The 19912-nt window shown below is 47.6% G+C and overlaps 1 protein-coding gene across 1 annotated transcript in view; it reads right to left on the bottom strand.

Annotated features, from left to right (window-relative positions):
- LOC134889019 (uncharacterized) overlaps positions 1-19912 on the bottom strand; it is a 391009-nt gene that overhangs the window by 320580 nt on the left and 50517 nt on the right. The gene's annotated exons all lie outside the window — the stretch shown is intronic.

The raw sequence follows: 19912 nt of genomic DNA, 5'->3' as shown, positions 1-19912 counted from the left end.
GTGAAAAAGCACCCTGCCCTTTTTCAGTGCACCCTGCAGGACCATAAATTGCCCCCTTGTATACAGAATGCAACAGTCAGAGTGCATGTTACAATGTTGTAACCTCTGAAATTGGAACACAATTTCTATGCTTAGCCAACTGGATGGCAAAGGAGGCACTGTAAATAACAGCACTCTGATAAAGAGGGAAAGAACAGGGTAAGCAGTGAGCATGTACTGCTTACAGTATTTCCCTAGTAGAACAGACTTATTTTTTTCCTATATATTTTAACCCATTGTTTAACTTTTCTGTTTTATAACACATATGGATTATAACCACTTCAACACTGGAGAAGACATTTATAATTATCTACTTATGTATATGCTACAGCCGATCTTTCAAGAAGACTGGACATATACAGTATGTTTCTCAGTACAGATGTTAGGTGTCTTATATGTATGTATGGGTATATGATTTACTAAGGGCAAAATGTATGTACAAAAACTATAAACATAAGCGCTATGCTTTGTGCGCAAAGCGTCACATAAAAAATGTGCCCTTCAAAATAAAAATGTGCCCTCTTCAATGCTCAGCACCCTGCCCTAAAAATATCCTAGAGTGAACACTACATAAAGGGAATACTGATAAGAAAGGAGATAGGAAAACAGAGATGGTGAAAAGAGGGAAAAGTAGGAGAGAAGAAGGGGAGTAGGGAGCAAGCAGTGACTCTTAAACGGAGTTCCAGACAGTGGGGAGGCAAGATGGGTTCTGTAATCAGGTGTATCTTTGAAGGCCAACCAGTTGTACCAAGTAGCGGTAAAATTAGAGGAGGGTGATTTCATAAAGGATGATAAGTCATCCATTAGCATATAGTGATCAATCCTCTGAAACAAACGAGAGATAGGGGGGCAGAAGGTGGTTCTCCAATAGCAGGGTATTATCGCTTTTGCGGCGTTCATCAAATATCGAAGAAGCGAAGTCTTATAAACTGAGATAGGTAACTCCATCAGGTTGAACAACAAGAATTCAGGCATGTTGGGCAGTGTAATGCCAGTAATTTTCGAACAAATGTCCCGTATTGCTAGTCAAAAACTCCTCAAGACCGGACAACCCCACCATATGTGAAGAGGAGTGCCCAACCCCTGATTACACCTCCAGCATGTAAAAGGTAAGTTTGGATGTATCTGGTGAATTTGCAATGGACATCTATACCATCTGACTAGAAGTTTGTATTGAGTGGCTAACACTTGAAGGGAGGAGGAGCTGGCAAAGGTGTGATTAAAAATACAGGTCCACTGATCTTCCATTAAGTCTTTATGTAACTCACCTTGCCACGCCAAGACGTATGAGGGAAGTTCAGTATTCAAACCAGTGAGACACAAACGGTACTGTGAGATTAAATGTCTAGGAGGGTTAGCAGCCAAACAAAAAGATTCAAATTCAGTTGGGTGCACGACGAGGCGTGTTTCCCAAAAGTAAATGAAGTGCCTAGCCTGCAGATAAAACCAAAAGGAATTAGATGGTAGATCATATTTCCATTGAAGATCCTCAAAGGAGCTAATGCCAGAATTTGTAACTAAGTGGCAAACACGGGATATACCCGCGTTCGACCGGGAGGACAATCTAGATGGCAGCATGCCCAGAGGAAAATCAGGGTTATTGACAGGGGTGTAGACAATGGGATCCCAGATTTAAAATCTGAAAGGTTCTTATATTGTTGCCAGCATTGAAGTGTAGGACTCAGAGTGGGGTGAGTGAAGCGAGGACATTTATACATTCACGGGAGGACGTTTGACAAAACAGGAGCTGCGAGACTCACAATAAGCGGCCATTGTTTTTTAACTTGAGATCTGGACATCCCAACAATCCTAGCAAGATGAGTGGCATGGTAGTATGCTAGCAAGTAGGGCAACTGAAGGCCGTCTCGATCTCGGCTTCGAATTAGAGTGGCTTCAGATATTCGGTGTCCATGTGACCCCCAAATAAAGCTACCTACCATGTTCTGTAAATCCCTAAAGAAGGAAGAAGGTATAGTAATTGGCAAAGCTTGGAGTAAGTACAAGACCTTGGGGAGGATACTCATCTTGATAACGTTCAATCTACCCAACCAGGACAGCTTCATTAAGGACCAATTTTGAAAGTCCACCCTAAGTTGTTTCAGGAGGGGAAGGAAATTAAGTTTAAACAGGCTACCAGTATTAGGAGACAATAGGATCCCTAAGTATTTAAGCTGAGTGGAGTTCCAGAGGAACGGAAACGAGAGTTAAAACTATTCACCATAGAGGGAGGCGCCGAGATATTCATTGCTACATATTTTGAGTAATTTATTTTAAAATCAGAGACATGACTAAATCTCTTGAATTTATGCATAAGGGCAGGGAGAGAGATCACCAGAGCAGTTATAGTGGCAAGAAGAACGTCTGCAAATAAAGCCAACTTAAGTTCAGAGTCACCAATCTATAGACCCTTAATATTACCATTTGAGTGAATCGCCCTCGCCAGTGCCTCCATGCATAAAACAAAAATAAGGGGAGATAGAGGGCAGCCCTTACGCGTACCATTCCGAATCACAAATGGGTCCGATAAAGCCCCATTGACACATACTTGCGCTGAGGGACGATTATGCAGAGCAAGTATTCTGTGCAAACAATATGGGTCTAGCCTTAAACGTTGAAGAAGACCCTCCATGAACTGCCAATTAATCATATCGAAGGCCTTCTCCGCATCTGTAGATAGACGAATCATAGCCTCACCGTTACGCACGTTGTGATGGATAAGCTCAATATTTTTTGTGGTATTATCCTTGGCCTCCCTTTCCCTCACAAATCCTACCTGGTCCCTGTGGATCAAAGTCGGCAGGAGCTGACTCAACCTATTAGATAGCATTTTAGTATAAAGTTTGATGTAATTTAATAAAGAGATAGGTCGATAACTGGAGCAGTAAGTAGGGTCCTTCCCCTCATTAGGGATTACAGAAATATGCGCCTCCAGAGATTGTGGGGAAAAACATTCTCAGCAGTTATTGCATTACATGCTTTTAAAAATAGTGGCATGAGGGATGATTTATAGTAACTCACTGGGAAATCGTACGGGCCCGGACTCTTCCCAAGTGGAGTAGCAGAAAGGGCCAGTTCTTCGATAGTGAAGGGCCTTTCAAAAAATTCTACATCATCCCCTAGCAACTGAGGATAGTCCACAGAAGAGAGAGAGTCAGTAACTGCCTTCGAAGATGAAAGAATATTAGCTGGAGATTGACCTTTTCTTAAATTATAGAGATCCATGAAATAAGATTGAAATGCCATCACTATTTGCGGAAAGGTGTGGACCCTACGCCCCCCCTGAATCTCGGACTGAGTGAACATAAGACCTCTGACGCTTAGATTTCAGGGCCTTTACTAGCAAAGAGCCAGGTTTATCTCCCCATTGATAGAATTTGAGGCGATAGCTCTGTAATTCAAATTTGGTTTTCTCTTGCATGAGTTTTTTAAAGGCCAATCTCTCCTTAGTGAGATCACACAGCACCCTTTCATCAAACGACTGCTTGTGAGACAGTTCCAAAGATTGGATACAGGCCAAGAGCTGGCTACGCTGAGCCTCTTTCTTTTTTTAACTGGGATCCCAACTGGATACATTTACCCCTAACTACACATTTATGTGCCTCCCAGATCTTGACAGCAGGCGTATTGGGCAAGTCATTAAGGGAGATGTCAGTAATAGTCTGGAGTAGGCCATCCTTCAGTATTGTATCATGGAGTAAAGTCTTGTTAAATCTTCATGTCCACGGTTTCACAAAAGCAGTAGGGAGGCAAACTGAAGCAAATATAGGAGCGTGGTCCGACCAAGTAATCTGGCCTATATGACTGTCAGAGAAGAACTGTAATTGTTTATGGTCTACAAAAAATTAGATTTTAAACCTACCGGTAAATCTATTTCTCCTAGTACGTAGAGGATGCTGGGGACTCCGTAAGGACCATGGGGTATAGACGGGCTCCGCAGGAGATAGGGTGTGCACTGGCTCCTCCCTCTATGCCCCTCCTCCAGACCTCAGTTAGAGAACTGTGCCCAGAGGAGATGGACAATACAAGGCAGGATTTAGGAATCCAAGGGCAAGATTCATACCAGCCCACACTAATCATACCATGTAACCTGGATCATACATAACCAGTTAACCGTATGAACAACAACAGTACCGGTCCAAGACCGATTTCAACTGTAACATAACCCTTATGTAAGCAACAACTATATACAAGTCTTGCAGAGTTTCCGCACTGGGACGAGCGCCCAGCATCCTCTACGGACTAGGAGAGATAGATTTACCGGTAGGTTTAAAATTTTATTTTCTCTTACGTCCTAGAGGATGCTGGGGACTCCGTAAGGACCATGGGGTTTATACCAAAGCATCCAATCGGGCGGGAGAGTGCGTATGACTCTGCAGCACCGACTGAGCAAACGCTAGGTCCTCATCAGCCAGGGTACCAAACTTGTAGAATTTAGCAAAAGTGTTTGACCCCGACCAAGTCGCCGCTCGGCAAAGTTGTATAGCCGAGACGCCTCGGGCAGCCGCCCAAGAAGAGCCCACCTTCCTAGTGGAATGGGCCTTAACCGAATTTGGTACCGGCAATCCAGCCGTAGAGTGAGCCTGCTGAATCGTATTACAGATCCAGCAATAGTCTGCTTCGAAGCAGGTGCGCCAATCTTATTGGCCGCATACAGGACAAACAGAGCCTCTGTTTTCCTAATTCTAGCCGTCCTGGCTACATAAATCTTTAAGGCCCTGACTACGTCCAGGGATCTGGAATCCTCCAGGTCACTTTTAGCCACAGGCACCACAATAGGTTGATTCACATGGAATGAAGAAACCACCTTAGGCAAAAATTGCGGACGTGTCCTCAATTCAGCTCGATCCACATGAAAAATCAAGTAGGGCCTTTCTGTGACAAAGCCGCCAATTCTGATACTCGCCTTGCTGATGCCAAGGCCAACAATATGACCACCTTCCAAGTAAGAAATTTCAACTCAACCTTGTTAAGTGGTTCAAACCAGTGTGATTTTAGGAACTGCAACACCACGTTGAGGTCCCACGGTGCCACTGGAGGCACAAAAGGAGGCTGGATGTGTAGCACTCCCTTTACAAATGTCTGGACTTCTGGAAGAGAAGCCAATTCCTTCTGAAAGAAAATCGAGAGGGCCGAAATCTGAACCTTAACAGAGCCTAATTTCAGGCCCATATCCACCCCTGTCTGTAGGAAGTGGAGAAAACGACCCAGATGAAAATCTTCCGTAGGTGCATTCTTGGTCTCACACCAAGCCACATACTTTCGCCAGATACGGTGATAATGCTTAACCGTCACCTCCTTCCTAGCCTTGATTAAAGTAGGGATGACCTCTTCTGGAATCCCCTTTTTCGCTAGGATTCGGCGTTCAACCGCCATGCCGTCAAACGTAACCGCGGTAAGTCCTGAAATACACAGGGCCCCTGTTGCAACAGGTCTTCCCTCAGAGGAAGAGGCCAGGGATCTCCTGTGAGCATCTCTTGTAGATCTGAGTACCAGGCCCTTCGAAGCCAGTCTGGGACAACGAGTATCGTCTGTACTCTTCTTTGCATTATGATCCTCAACACTTTTGTGATGAGAGGAAGAGGAGGAAACACGTAGACCGATTTGAACACCCACTGTGTTATCAGAGCGTCTACTGCCACTGCCTGAGGGTCCCGAAACCTGGCACAATACCTCCGAAAATTTTGTTGAGGCGTGACGCCATCATGTGTATTTGAGGAGTTCCCCAAAGACGTGTTATGTCTGTAAAGAGTTCTTGATGAAGTCCCCACTCTCCTGGATGGAGATCGTGTCTGCTGAGGAAGTCTGCTTCCCAGTTGTCCACTCCCGGAATGAAGACAGCCGACAGAGCGCTTACATGATTTTCCGCCCAGCGAAGAATCCTGGTGGCTTCCGCCATCGCGACTCTGTTTCTTGTCCCGCCTTGGCGGTTCACATGAGCTACTGCTGTGACATTGTCTGATTGAATCAGAACCGGTAGGTTTCGAAGAAGACTCTCCGCTTGTCGAAGGCCGTTGTAAATGGCCCTGAGTTCCAACACATTGATGTGTAGACAGGACTCCTGGTCTGACCAAAGTCCCTGAAATTTTTTTCCCTGTGTGACCGCTCCCCATCCTCGGAGGCTCGCGTCCGTGGTAACCAGGATCCAGTCCTGAATTCCGAACCGGCGACCCTCTAGCAGGTGAGCACTTTGCAACCACCACAGGAGAGACACTCTGGCCCCTGGGGACAGAGTTATTTTCCGATGTAAGTGCAGATTGGACCCGGACCACTTGTCCAGAAGGTCCCATTGAAAAGTCCTTGCATGGAACCTTCCGAAGGGAATGGCCTCGTAGCCCGCCACCATTTTTCCCAGAACTCGAGTGCATTGGTGAACTGACACCCTTTTCGGTTTTAGCAGGTCTCTGACCATGTTCTGGATGTCCTGGGCTTTCTCTTGGGAGGAAGACCTTCATTTGTTCCGTATCCAGTATCATACCTAGGAACGGTAGTCGAGTTGTCGGAATCAACTGTGACTTCGGTAGATTTAGAATCCAACCATGTTGCTGGAGAACTCTCAGAGAGAGTGCCACACTGCTCAGCAATTTCTCCCTTGATCTCGCTTTTATCAGGAGATCGTCCAAGTATGGGATAATTGTGACTCCATGCTTGCGCAGGACCACCCTCATTTCCGCCATTATCTTGGTGAAAATCCTTGGGGCCGTGGAAAGTCCAAACGGCAACGTCTGAAATTGGTAATGACAATCCTGTACAGCGAATCTCAGGTATTCCTGATGGGGGGCATATATGGGGACATGAAGGTACGCATCCTTTATGTCCAGAGACACCATAAACTCCCCCTCCTCCATGTTGGCTATTATCGCTCTGAGTGATTCCATTTTGAATTTGAATCTTTTTATGTACAGGTTTAGGGATTTCAGATTCAAAATAGGTCTGACCGAACCGTCCGGTTTCGGGACCACAAATAGGGTTGAGTAGTAACCTCTTCCCTGCTGGTGCAGGGGAACCTTGATTATCACTTGCTGTATACACAGCGTTTGAATTGCAGCTAACACTACATCCCTTTCCGATGTGGAAGCTGGTAGGGCCGATTTGAAAAATAGGCGCGGGGGCACCTCGTCGAATTCCAGTTTGTACCCCTGGGAAACTATTTCCAACACCCAGGGATTCAGGTCTGATCTGACCCAGGCCTGACTGAAAAGTCGAAGACGTGCCCCCACCGGTGCGGACTCCCTCAGGGGAGCCCCAGCGTCATGCTGTGGGTTTTGGAGCAGCCGGGGAGGACTTTTGTTCCTGGGCACCTGCCGAAGCAGGTGCTCTTTTGCCTCTGCCCTTACCTCTGATGAGGAAAGAGGATCCCCGACCTCTTTTGGACTTGTGCGACCGAAAGGACTGCATCTGATAGGGTGTTACTTTCTTTTGCTGTTGGGGAATATATGGTAAAAATTTTGATTTACCTGCTGTAGCTGTGGAAACCAGGTCCGTCAGCCCATCCCCAAACAATACATCACCCTTATAGGGTAGTACTTCCATATGTTTTTTGGAATACGCATCACCCGTCCATTGGCAAGTCCATAAGGATCTTCTCGCTGAGATAGACATGGCATTGGCCCTAGAAGCCAGAAATCCAATGTCCCTTTGAGCATCCCTCATAAATAATACTGCGTCTTTTATATGGGCTAGAGTTAAGAATATAGTATCCTTATCCATATTATCAAAGTGATCTGTCAGCTCATCTGTCCAAGCTGCAATTGCGCTACACACCCATGCCGACGCAATTGTCGGTCTTAGCACAGCACCCGTATGAGAATAAATACACTTTAAGGTAGTTTCTTGCCTGTGATCTGAAGGGGCCTTAAGGGCCGCTGTGTCAGGAGACGGTAGCGCCACTTTCTTGGACAAGCGTGTCAGGGCCTTGTCCACAGTGGGGGATGATTCCCAAATCTCCCTGTCCTGCTTAGGGAAGGGTTATGCCATATAAATTCTTTTGGGGATCTGAGGTCTCTTTTCCGGAGTCTCCCAAGCTTTTCCAAAGAAATCATTTAATTCATGAGATGTGGGAAAATTAATAATCTGTTTCTTTTCCTTAAACATGTGTACCCTTGTGTCGGGGACCAAGGGTTCATCCTCAAGATGTAACACATCCCTTATTGCCACAATCATACACTGAATGGTTTTATTCACCCTCGGGTGCAATTTTACTTCGTCGTAGTCGACACTGGAGTCAGAATCCGTGTCGGTAGTAGTGTCTTGTGTTAAGGGACGCTTTTAAAACCCCGACGGGCCCTGTGAGTCGGTCCAATCCGAGGATTGACCCCCTGATGTCCCCCCTAATTCAGCCTTATCAAGCCTTTTATGTAAAGATGCCACACTTGCATTCAACATATGCCACATGTCCATCCAATCCGGAGTCGGCACAACCGACGGGGACACACCACTCATTTGCTCCACCGCCTCCTTGGAGTAGCCTTCCGCCTCAGACTTGTCGACACACACGTACCGACACCCCACACACACAGGGATTAACCTATAAGGGGACAAAACCCCAACCAGGGCCTTAGGAGAGACAGAGAGAGAGTATGCCAGCACACACCAGCGCTTAAAAACACTGGAATATATACCAGATAGCGTTTTTTATATATATATTGCCTTAATTCCCACTCACTGCGTCCAAAGTGTCCCCCTCCTCCTTTTTCCAGCCTGTGAAGGTTCAGCAGAGAAGAGATCAGGGAGCCAGCTTTACCTCATGCAGTTTCTGTTGAGAAAATGGCGCTGGTTAGTGCTGAGGATCAAGCCCTGCCCACCCGACGGCGGGCTTCGGTCCCAGTAAACTTATATAAAAAATGGCGGGGGATTTGTGGATTTACTGTGCTTATATTGCCACAAAAGAGGAATATTGCTGCCCAGGACGCCCCCCCCCCCCTGCGCCCTGCACCCTTCAGTGCCTGCTTGTGTGTGTGTACTGGGAGCAATGGCGCGCAGCTTACCGCTGCGCGCTTACCTCATGAAGATCTGATGTCTTCTGCCGCCTGATGTCTTCTTGCCTTCATCATACTCACTTGGCTTCTATCTTCGGCATCTGTGAGGAGGACGGCGGCGCGGCTGCGGGACGAACCCCAGGTGAGACCTGTGTTCCGACTCCCTCTGAAGCTAATGGTGTCCAGTGGCCTTAGAAACAGTGCCCAACTTGACAAGCCAGCTCTGTTTCTCTCTCCTCAGTCCCACGATGCAGGGAGCCTGTTGCCAACAGGACTCCCTGAAAATAAAAAACCTAACAAAATTCTTTAAAACAGAAAACTCTGGAGAGCTCTCTGCATTGTACCCTTTCTCCTCTGGGCAAAAGATCTAACTGAGGTCTGGAGGAGGGGCATAGAGGGAGGAGCCAGTGCACACCCATAGTCAAAGTTCTTTTTAGGTGCCCTATCTCCTGCGGAGCCTGTCTATACCCCATGGTCCTTACGGAGTCCCCAGCATCCTCTAGGACGTAAGAGAAAAATGGTTAAGATGGGAGTACGTAGCATGAGGGGTAGAGAAAAAGGTATAGTCCTTTACCGTGGGGTGGTGTAGTCTCCAGAGGTCGACTAACTGACTATCATGTAGAAGCTGACATACCCTACGATGATCTCTTGAAGAGGCAAGCAGAGGACTAGAAGAACAGTCAAGTGAGGGATCCAGTGTCCAGTTCAAGTCTCCCCCTAATATTTAACAACCTTCTCTTAAATGCTCTAAGAATCGCAGAACTTTAGTCAAGAACTTCGTTTGATGTTGATTGGGCGAGTAGACATTAACCAGTGTATATACATGGTCAAAGATCTTACATTTTAAAATCTGGCATCTACCAGTCACTAAAACATGATGAGAGACTTCCGAAATAACTAGATGGCGAAAGAGGAGTATAGCCACACCCAATGATTTGCCTAGGTCAGGGCCGGATTAAGGGTCACATGGGCTTGGAGCTGAAAATATTCAAGGGCCTACTGTGAGATGCGGAGGAGCTGTGATCAGTGTGGGTGGGGGTGGGGACAGAGCCACATGGGTGTGTACACCCCTAAACTATCAGCTCCACTGTTTCCCTAAGTACATAAAAATACAAAAATTGCATACATTTATGAGAAAACTAGAAAAACTATTTTGATACTTGTGATTTATGGCTGACTGTGTGAACAGCTTAGTGGCTGATTATGTTGCCATTATGATGGGCCTATTTTTATGTGGAGGCCGGAAGCTGCAGCTCCATCCTCCCCATTGTTAATCTGGCCCTGGCCTAGCTGATTATCACTATAGAACCGGTGAGGGTAATTATGATTTCTAAGCGGAGGGGCAGCATCCTGTTTGAAATGTGTCTGCGGTACAAAAGCCACGTCAACCCTTTCCGAGTAAAGTCCCCTCAAAAGGGTGGAACGTTTTTCAGGGATGTTTAAGCCTTTGACATTATGATTTCTAAGGGGAGGGGCAGCATCCTGTTTGAAATGCGTTTCCTGTACAAAAGCCAATTCAACCCTTTCCGAGTAAAGTTCCCTCAAAAGGGTGGAACGTTTTTCAAAGATGTTTAAGCCTTTGGCATTAAAAGAGCATAATTTCAATGTCCTCGCTTTTAACCACTTGCCTAGCATGGTCGCATCAGATGCGACCATGCCTGCAAGTGCTTTATCTGACCTGGTCGCACAGGATGCGACCAGTCAGATAAACTGTGTTAGCAGTGGCAGGGAAGAAAAACTTCCCTCCGCTGCTGCTGTCAGAGGGACCAGAAGGTCCCTCTGCCTCCCTGCACCCTCCCCCTTTGTCTGCCGTGCTGCCGATCATTGCTAATCGGTCAGCATGGCAAGGTCCCCCACCCCCAGCGGCTGCAGACAATAGCAGCTGCTGGTAAGTGTAAAACAACCCCCACAAGCCACCCATAGAGCCCCCCTGTGTACCTGGCAGCTGTCCGGGATCTAAAAACTAAAGTCGCTATGTTACAAATGTTTTTTTTTTTTTTTAACTAAAATCATTTTGGATAGGGTTAAATTCATGTTCTTCACCTAATTCACTCATAAAAAAAACCTGACAATTTCGGAGCGTTTTTTTGGGGGGGGAAATCGTCAGTTAAGTGGTTAAAGAGACCATGATAAATTCGGGAGGATGCGTGAGAGATGTACAGGAGAATTCATCAGGAGACACATCAATAAATGGAGAACCAACACCACAAAGGAGCCACAACAGATAAGTCAGTGTGGGAAGGGGAACGGCAAAAAAGGAAAGGGAGAAAGATACAGATGAGAGAAAAGAGTAAGACGAAGCAGAGTCCAAAGAAGCATACAAAGAACAAGGGTCAAAATGAATAGAAAGAGCAAATGTCCTCTATTGGATAGCATGGGTAAAGCGTGTTCACCCATGAACCAATAAAAACACTTGGACCGACCCAACTGGGGTAACGCAATTGCGACCATCACCCAGGGCCTCTAAAGTAGTGAACATAATACATCAATAATATAATATTAGAAAAATCCTGCAAATAGAAGATTAGTACAGAATGTCCTGCTGAGGTTAAGCACATAAACAGAGATCAGTATGTTAATGGTTTACGGTCATTAAGTCGACAAGACTTAGGTTGACAGTCATTAGGTCGACCACTATTGGTCAACATGCACTAGGTCGACATGGTCATTAGGTCGACACGAACAAGGTCGACTTGGAAAAAGGTCAACATGAGTTTTTCACTTTTTTTTTCTTAATTTTTTTAACTTGTTCATACTTTACGATCCACGTGGACTACAATTGGGAACGGTAACCTATGCCGAGGCAGCAGTAGTGGCGCGAGGGAACACGGTGCACTAATTGAGGTTCCCCGTCACTTTACAAAGAAAACTACACGAAAAAAAGTAAAAAACCTCATGTCAACCTTTTTCCATGTTGACCTTATTCTTGTTGACCTAATGACCATGTCGACCTAAGTCTTGTTGACCTAATGACCCATACCCATGCAAATATAGGCATGTCACTCCAAATTCAATATTGCAGTGAGGAGAGAATTAGCATATGGCAGAGATAACATAGGGAAACCAAACTGCCTAGTACGTGAAGAACATTTTCAAAGTTAAATCCAGGAAACACATAGGCTAACAGCCAGTAAAGTCTCGGACCTAACAAAGTAAGTCCTAGATCAGTTATCAGGAAGGAGTTCAGAAACGCCATATACTGTAGGTGAGCAATGTCCATCAGGTACCAGAAGCCTCTTGACCAGAGTGTGGAGAAGGCAGGCCCCTCTTGTGACTGCGAACAGGTTTCCAAGGTGACTGCGCTGCATAAGGCGTGGGAGGGTCCAATCTAGTATGCATTTGTATCCAATCTGGGAGCAATGGCGTAGCGATGGAAAGGGCAGAACAGAATCGTTCCAAGTCATCCGGAGAATGTAGACTGAAATTCCGACCATCATGGGAGGCTTGAATGCTCAAAGGGAAGCCCCAATGAAAGCGTATGTTCTTATGTTTTAAGGCGTCCTTGAGCGGTTTAAGGAGCCGTCTGTGTTGAAGAGTATTCCAGGACAAGTCAGGGAAAATTTGGATTTTGGAACCACAAAATTCAATCCTGTCTAACTTCCTCGCTCGCTTTCGCTAGAAAATCTTCTTTGACGTGGTAGTAATGGAGACGGCAGATGATATCTCTGGGAACCTCAGAGGGCAGGCCTTTCGGGCGTAGGCAGCAAGCGGTGTGCCCGATCAAAGAGAATGGTATTGTCCGGTTCTGCATCAGTAATCTAATTGAATATCTCGGTAAGTGTGTCCACGATACCTGGCCCTTGTACATCCTCAGGGCAGCCATGGACCCGAAGTTTGTGTCTCCACCCTCTGTTGTACAAGTCGTCCAGATGACGCTGGAGTGTTTTGAGCTCTTGAGCATGTGTAGAAACAGTATCTCCAAGCCGTCGCCGGTAAGAGTCCAACTCACCGAGGTGGTCTTCAACGTCCGACACACGATGAGTAATTTGGGATAGATTGGCCTGAAGTGCAGATATCTCCGACTTGACCATAGCACCAATTCTCTTTTCCAAATCCAAAAAAATCAGATTTCGTAGGAAGATCCTTTTTGGTAGGAAGGGACCTTAGATGCTTCAAAACGTCGGCCATGGTAGGTTCCGGAGAGGCTCCGGACCTACTCCGAGATGACGATGCCATGATGTCTGCAGTGTCAGCGGGAGAGGAATCAGCAATGGAACAGTTATCATCACTCGGGGTATTGGTTCCCGGGACAAGATAACGGAGCAAATTAGACTGCGAGGACGTAGATCCGGACGACTTGGTAAGAGACGTCCGCCCACTTTGTCTGGTTCTTCCCATCAAACAGAAAATGTCCACAGACGTAGTAAAATACTGCAGGACTAGTAGCAGGAGAAACTACAAACAGCCCAATAGCACATAGAAGAGTCCCTGGTCACGGCCACAGGATGCCCAGCCCCATAATGCGTGGGTGAGCTAAGGGGTCATGGCATTAAAGTGGTCGACACGGCATCAACCCAGGTGGTATAGCAAAGGAGACATGTGTATCTCAGCTGGAGCAAGGAAAATGTTGCACGGAGGTTGAGCAGTAGTGGAGATGAGGGATGCTGTTGTAGAGGCCTCAGAGTATTCACACAGCAGCAACCCAGGAGGACAATAAATAAAAAAATAAGATTTTAAACCTACCGGTAAATCTATTTCTCCTAGTCCGTAGAGGATGCTGGGGACTCCGTAAGGACCATGGGGTATAGATGGGCTCCGCAGGAGATAGGGCACCTAAAAAGAACTTTGACTATGGGTGCGCACTGGCTCCTCCCTCTATGCCCCTCCTCCAGACCTCAGTTAGAGAACTGTGCCCAGAGGAGATGGACAAAACAAGGCAGGATTTAGCAATCCAAGGGCAAGATTCATACCAGCCCACACCAATCATACCATGTAACCTGGAACATACATAACCAGTTAACAGTATGAACAAAAACAACAGTAACGGTCCAAGACCGATGTCAACTGTAACATAACCCTTATGTAAGCAACAACTATATACAAGTCTTGCAGAGTTTCCGCACTGGGACGGGCGCCCAGCATCCTCTACGGACTAGGAGAAATAGATTTACCGGTAGGTTTAAAATCTTATTTTCTCTTACGTCCTAGAGGATGCTGGGGACTCCGTAAGGACCATGGGGTTTATACCAAAGCATCCAATCGGGCGGGAGAGTGCGTATGACTCTGCAGCACCGACTGAGCAAACGCTAGGTCCTAAACAGCCAGGGTATCAAACTTGTAGAATTTAGCAAAAGTGTTTGACCCCAACCAAGTCGCCGCTCTGCAAAGTTGTAAAGCCGAGACGCCTCGGGCAGCCGCCCAAGAAGAGCCCACCTTCCTAGTGGAATGGGCCTTAACCGAATTTGATACCGGCAATCCAGCCGTAGAGTGAGCCTGCTGAATCGTATTACAGATCCAGCGAGCAATAGTCTGCTTTGAAGCAGGAGCGCCAATCTTATTGGCCGCATACAGGACAAACAGAGCCTCTGTTTTCCTAATTCTAGCCGTCCTGGCTACATAAATCTTTAAGGCCCTGACTACATCCAGGGATCTGGAATCCTCCAGGTCAACGGTAGCCACAGGCACCACAATAGGTTGATTCATATGGAACGACGAAACCACTTTAGGCAAAAATTGCGGACGTGTCCTCAATTCAGCTCGATCCACATGAAAAATCAAGTAGGGGCTCTTGTGTGAGAGAGCCGCCAATTCTGACACTCGCCTTGCTGATGCTAAGGCCAACAACATGACCACCTTCCAGGTAAGAAATTTCAACTCAACCTTGTTAAGCAGTACAAACCAGTGTGATTTTAGGAACTGCAACACCACGTTCAGGTCCCATGGTGCCACTGGAGGCACAAAAGGGGGCTGGATGTACAGCACTCCCTTTACAAACGTCTGGACTTCTGGAAGAGAAGCCAATTCCTTCTGAAAGAAAATCGAGAGGGCCGAAATCTGTACCTTAACAGAGCCTAATTTCAGGCCCATATCCACTCCTGTCTGTAGGAAGTGGAGAAGACGACCCAGATGAAAATCTTCCGTAGGTGCATTCTTGGTCTCACACCAAGACACATACTTTCGCCAGATACGGTGATGTTTTATCGTCACCTCCTTCCTAGCCTTTATTAAAGTAGGGATGACCTCTTCCGGAATCCCCTTTTTTTTGCTAGGATTCGGCGTTCAACCGCCATGCCGTCAAACGTAACCGCGGTAAGTCTTGAAATACACAGGTCCCCTGCTGCATCAGGTCTTCCCTCAGAGGAAGAGGCCAGGGGTCTTCTGTGAGCATCTCTTGTAGATCCGAGTACCAGGCCCTTCGAGGCCAGTCTGGGACAACGAGTATCGTCTGTACTCTTCTTCGTCTTATGATTCTCAACACTTTCGTGATGAGAGGAAGAGGAGGTAACACGTAGACAGATTCGAACACCCACGGTGTTACCAGTGCGTCTACTGCTACTGCCTGAGGGTCCCGAGACCTGGCGCAATACCTCCGAAGTTTTTTGTTGAGGCGTGACGCCATCATGTCTATTTGAGGAGTTCCCCAAAGACGTGTTACGTCTGCAAAGACTTCTTGATGAAGTCCCCACTCTCCTGGATGGAGATCGTGTCTGCTGAGGAAGTCTGCTTCCCAGTTGTCCACTCCCGGAATGAAGACAGCCGACAGAGCGCTTACATGATTTTCCGCCCAGCGAAGTATCCTTGTGGCTTCCGCCATCGCGACTCTGCTTCTTGTCCCGCCTTGGCGGTTCACATGAGCCACTGCTGTGACATTGTCTGATTGAATCAGAACCGGTAGGTTTCGAAGAAAACTCTCCGCTTGTCAAAGGCCATTGTAAATGGCCCTGAGTTCCAACACATTGATGTGTAGACAGGACTCCTGGTCTGACCAAAGACCCTGAAAAGTCTTTCCCTGTGTGACCGCTCCCCATCCTCGGAGGCTCGCGTCCGTGGTAACCAGGATCCAGTCCTGAATCCCGAACCGGCGACCCTCCAGCAGGTGAGCACTTTGCAACCACCACAGGAGGGACACTTTGGTTCCTGGGGACAGAGTTATTTTCCGATGCAAGTGCAGATGGGACCCGGACCACTTGTCCAGAAGGTCCCATTGAAACCTTCCGAAGGGAATAGCCTCGTAGGCCGCCACCATTTTCCCCAGAACTCGATTGCATTGGTGAACTGACACCCTTTTCGGTTTTAGCAGGTCTCTGACCATGTTCTGGATGTCTTGGGCTTTCTCTATTGGGAGAAAGACCTTCATTTGTTCCGTATCCAGTATTATACCTAGGAACGGTAGTCGAGTTGTCGGAATCAACTGTGACTTCGGTAGATTTAGAATCCAACCGTGTTGCTGGAGCACTCTCAGAGAGAGCGCCACACTGCTCAGCAATTTCTCCCTTGATCTCGCTTTTATCAGGAGATCATCCAAGTATGGGATAATTGTGACTCCATGCTTGCGCAGGACCACCATCATTTCCGCCATTATCTTGGTGAAAATCCTCGGGGCCGTGGAAAGTCCAAACGGCAACGTCTGAAATTGGTAATGACAATCCTGTACAGCGAATCTCAGGTATTCCTGATGGGGGGCATATATGGGGACATGAAGGTATGCATCCTTTATGTCCAGAGACACCATAAACTCCCCCTCCTCCATGTTGGCTATTATTGCTCTGAGAGATTCCATTTTGAATTTGAATCTTCTTATGTACAGGTTTAGGGATTTCAGATTCAAAATCGGTCTGACCGTACCGTCCGGTTTCGGGACCACAAATAGGGTTGAATAGTAATTTCTTCCCTGCTGGTGCAGGGGAACCTTGATTATCACTTGCTGTATACACAGCGTTTGTATTGCAGCTAACACTACATCCCTTTCCGATGTGGAAGCTGGTAGGGCCGATTTGAAAAATCGGCTAGGGGGCACATCCTCGAATTCCAATTTGTAACCCTGGGAAACTATTTCCAACACCCAGGGATTCAGGTCCGAACTGACCCAGGCCTGACTGAAAAGTCGAAGACGTGCCCCCACCGGTGCGGACTCCCTCAGGGGAGTCCCAGCGTCATGCTGTGGTTTTTGGAGCAGCCGGGGAGGACTTTTGTTCCTGGGCACCTGCCGAAGCAGGTGCTCTCTTGCCTCTGCCATTACCTCTGGCGAGGAAAGAGGATCCCCGACCTCTTTTGGACTTGTGCGACCGAAAGGACTGCATCTGATAGGGTGTTGCTTTCTTTTGCTGTTGGGGAATATATGGTAAAAAATTTGATTTACCTGCTGTAGCTGTGGAAACCAGGTCCGTCAGCCCATCCCCAAACAATACATCACCCTTATAGGGTAATACTTCCATATGTTTTTTGGAATCCGCATCACCCGTCCATTGGCGAGTCCATAAGGATCTTCTCGCTGAGATAGACATGGCATTGGCCCTAGAAGCTAGCAATCCAATGTCCCTTTGAGCATCCCTCATAAATAAAACTGCGTCTTTTATATGGGCCAGAGTTAGGAATATAGTATCTTTATCCATAGTATCAAATTGATCTGTCAGCTCATCTATCCAAGCTGCAATTGCGCTACACACCCATGCCGACGCAATCGTCGGTCTTAACACAGCACCCGTATGAGAATAAATACCCTTTAAGGTAGTTTCTTGCCTGCGATCTGCAGGGTCCTTAAGGGCCGCTGTGTCAGGAGACGGTAGCACCACTTTCTTGGACAAGCGCGTCAGGGCCTTGTCCACAGTGGGGGGTGATTCCCAAATCTCCCTGTCCTGCTTAGGGAAAGGGTATGCCATAAAAATTCTTTTGGGTATCTGCGGTCTCTTATCCGGAGTCTCCCAAGCTTTTCCAAAGAACTAATTTAATTCATGAGATGTGGGAAAATTAATAATCTGTTTCTTTTCCTTAAACATGTGTACCCTTGTGTCGGGGACCGAGGGTTCATCCACAATATGCAACACATCCCTTATTGCCACAATCATACACTGAATGGTTTTAGTCACCCTAGTGTGCAATTTTACTTTGTCATAGTCGACACTGGAATCAGAATCCGTGTCGGTAGTAGTGTCTTGTGTTAAGGGACGCTTTTGAGACCCCGACGGGCCCTGTGAGTCGGTCCAATCTGAGGATTGACCGCCTGATGTCCCCCCTAAACCAGCCTTATCAAGCCTTTTATGTAAAGATGCCACACTTGCATGCAACGTATGCCACATGTCCATCCAATCTGGAGTCGGCACAACCGACGGGGACACACCACTCATTTGCTCCACCTCTTCCTTGGAGTAGCTTTCCGCCTCAGACATGTCGACACACACGTACCGACACCCCACACACACAGGGATTAACCTATAAGGGGACAAAACCCCAACCAGGTCCTAAGGAGAGACAGAGAAAGAGTATGCCAGCACACACCAGCGCTTAACAACACTGGAAGAAAATATATATATCCAGATAGCACTTTTTTATATATATTATGTCAATTCCCACTCACTGCGTCGCCAAAGTGCCCCCCTCCTCTTTTTTCCAGCCTGTGTTCAGCAGGGGAGAGACCAGGGAGCCAGCGTTTTCTTTCTCATGCAGCTTCTGTGGAGAAAATGGCGCTGGTTAGTGCAGAGGATCAAGCCTCGCCCACCCGACGGCGGGCTTCGGTCCCAGTGATTTTTCAATAAAAAGGCGGGGGATCAGCGATTTACTGCCTCCGCAGTCTAATGCCACTGTATTGTGCCAAAATGTGAGGTTTATTGCTGCCCAGGGCGCCCCCCCTGCGCCCTGCACCCTTCAGTGCTGCTCTGTGTGTGTGTGACTGGGAGCAATGGCGCGCAGCTTACCGCTGCGCGCCTTACCTCATGAAGATCTGATGTCTTCTGCCGCCTAAGATGTCTTCTGTCTTCTCTATCCGCTTCTACCTTCGGCATCTGTGAGGAGGATGGCGGCGCGGCTCCGGGACGAACCCCAGGTGAGACCTGTGTTCCGACTCCCTCTGGAGCTAATGGTGTCCAGTAGCCTTAGAAGCAGTGCCCAACTTGACAAGCCAGCTCTGCTTCTCTCTCCTCAGTCCCACGATGCAGGGAGCCTGTTGCCAACAGGACTCCCTGAAAATAAAAAACCTAACAAAATTCTTTTTCCACAGAAAACTCTGGAGAGCTCTCTGCAGTGCACCCATTCTCCTCTGGGCACAAGATCTAACTGAGGTCTGGAGGAGGGGCATAGAGGGAGGAGCCAGTGTACACCCATAGTCAAAGTTCTTTTTAGGTGCCCTATCTCCTGCGGAGCCCGTCTATACCCCATGGTCCTTACGGAGTCCCCAGCATCCTCTAGGACGTAAGAGAAAAAACATATAAGGCACCACTTAAATGTCAATAATAGGCTGGATCAGGACACCAAACCCACAGATATTCCCTGCAAACCTCTGACAGTATATTGACAGGGCCTCAAGCACAGCAGGGTCTGGAGGGAATAAATGCATGGCAGGGATATGTCCTTCAGGGAGTATCACAGCGGGGAGCCTGGTATCTGTATACAGGGGAATAGCAGTGGCTCCTGGGGTCAGATACAAGGGAGCATGGAGCTTACCAGCCCAGTGGAGATGCTCTCCTTCCAGGCTGGTGGCGGGCAGCAGGGAACAATGTGAGCCGGGTCCTATTCAAGATGGCCGCCGGGCGTCCCGCAGCTCTGTTAGACCGTCAGGCTGATACGAGGACCGCTGGCTCCTGGCGAAGGTGGCAGGGCAGGCGAGGCAGTAGAGACCTCTTCCAGAGTGCCCAGCAGCAGCCAGGGCTCCAGCAGGCAGGAGAGAGAGTCGCTATCCAAGTCCGCGGCACCGGAAGTACGAGCTGGGCAGAGGGAGAAATCGATGCCCGGCCTGGGGGTCTCAG

This window comes from Pseudophryne corroboree, chromosome 1 (genome assembly GCF_028390025.1).
Source record: "Pseudophryne corroboree isolate aPseCor3 chromosome 1, aPseCor3.hap2, whole genome shotgun sequence".
NCBI classification, from domain to species: domain Eukaryota; kingdom Metazoa; phylum Chordata; class Amphibia; order Anura; family Myobatrachidae; genus Pseudophryne; species Pseudophryne corroboree.
Note: the sequence above shows the minus strand (reverse complement) of the source record. Positions and strands in the feature narration are given on the sequence as shown.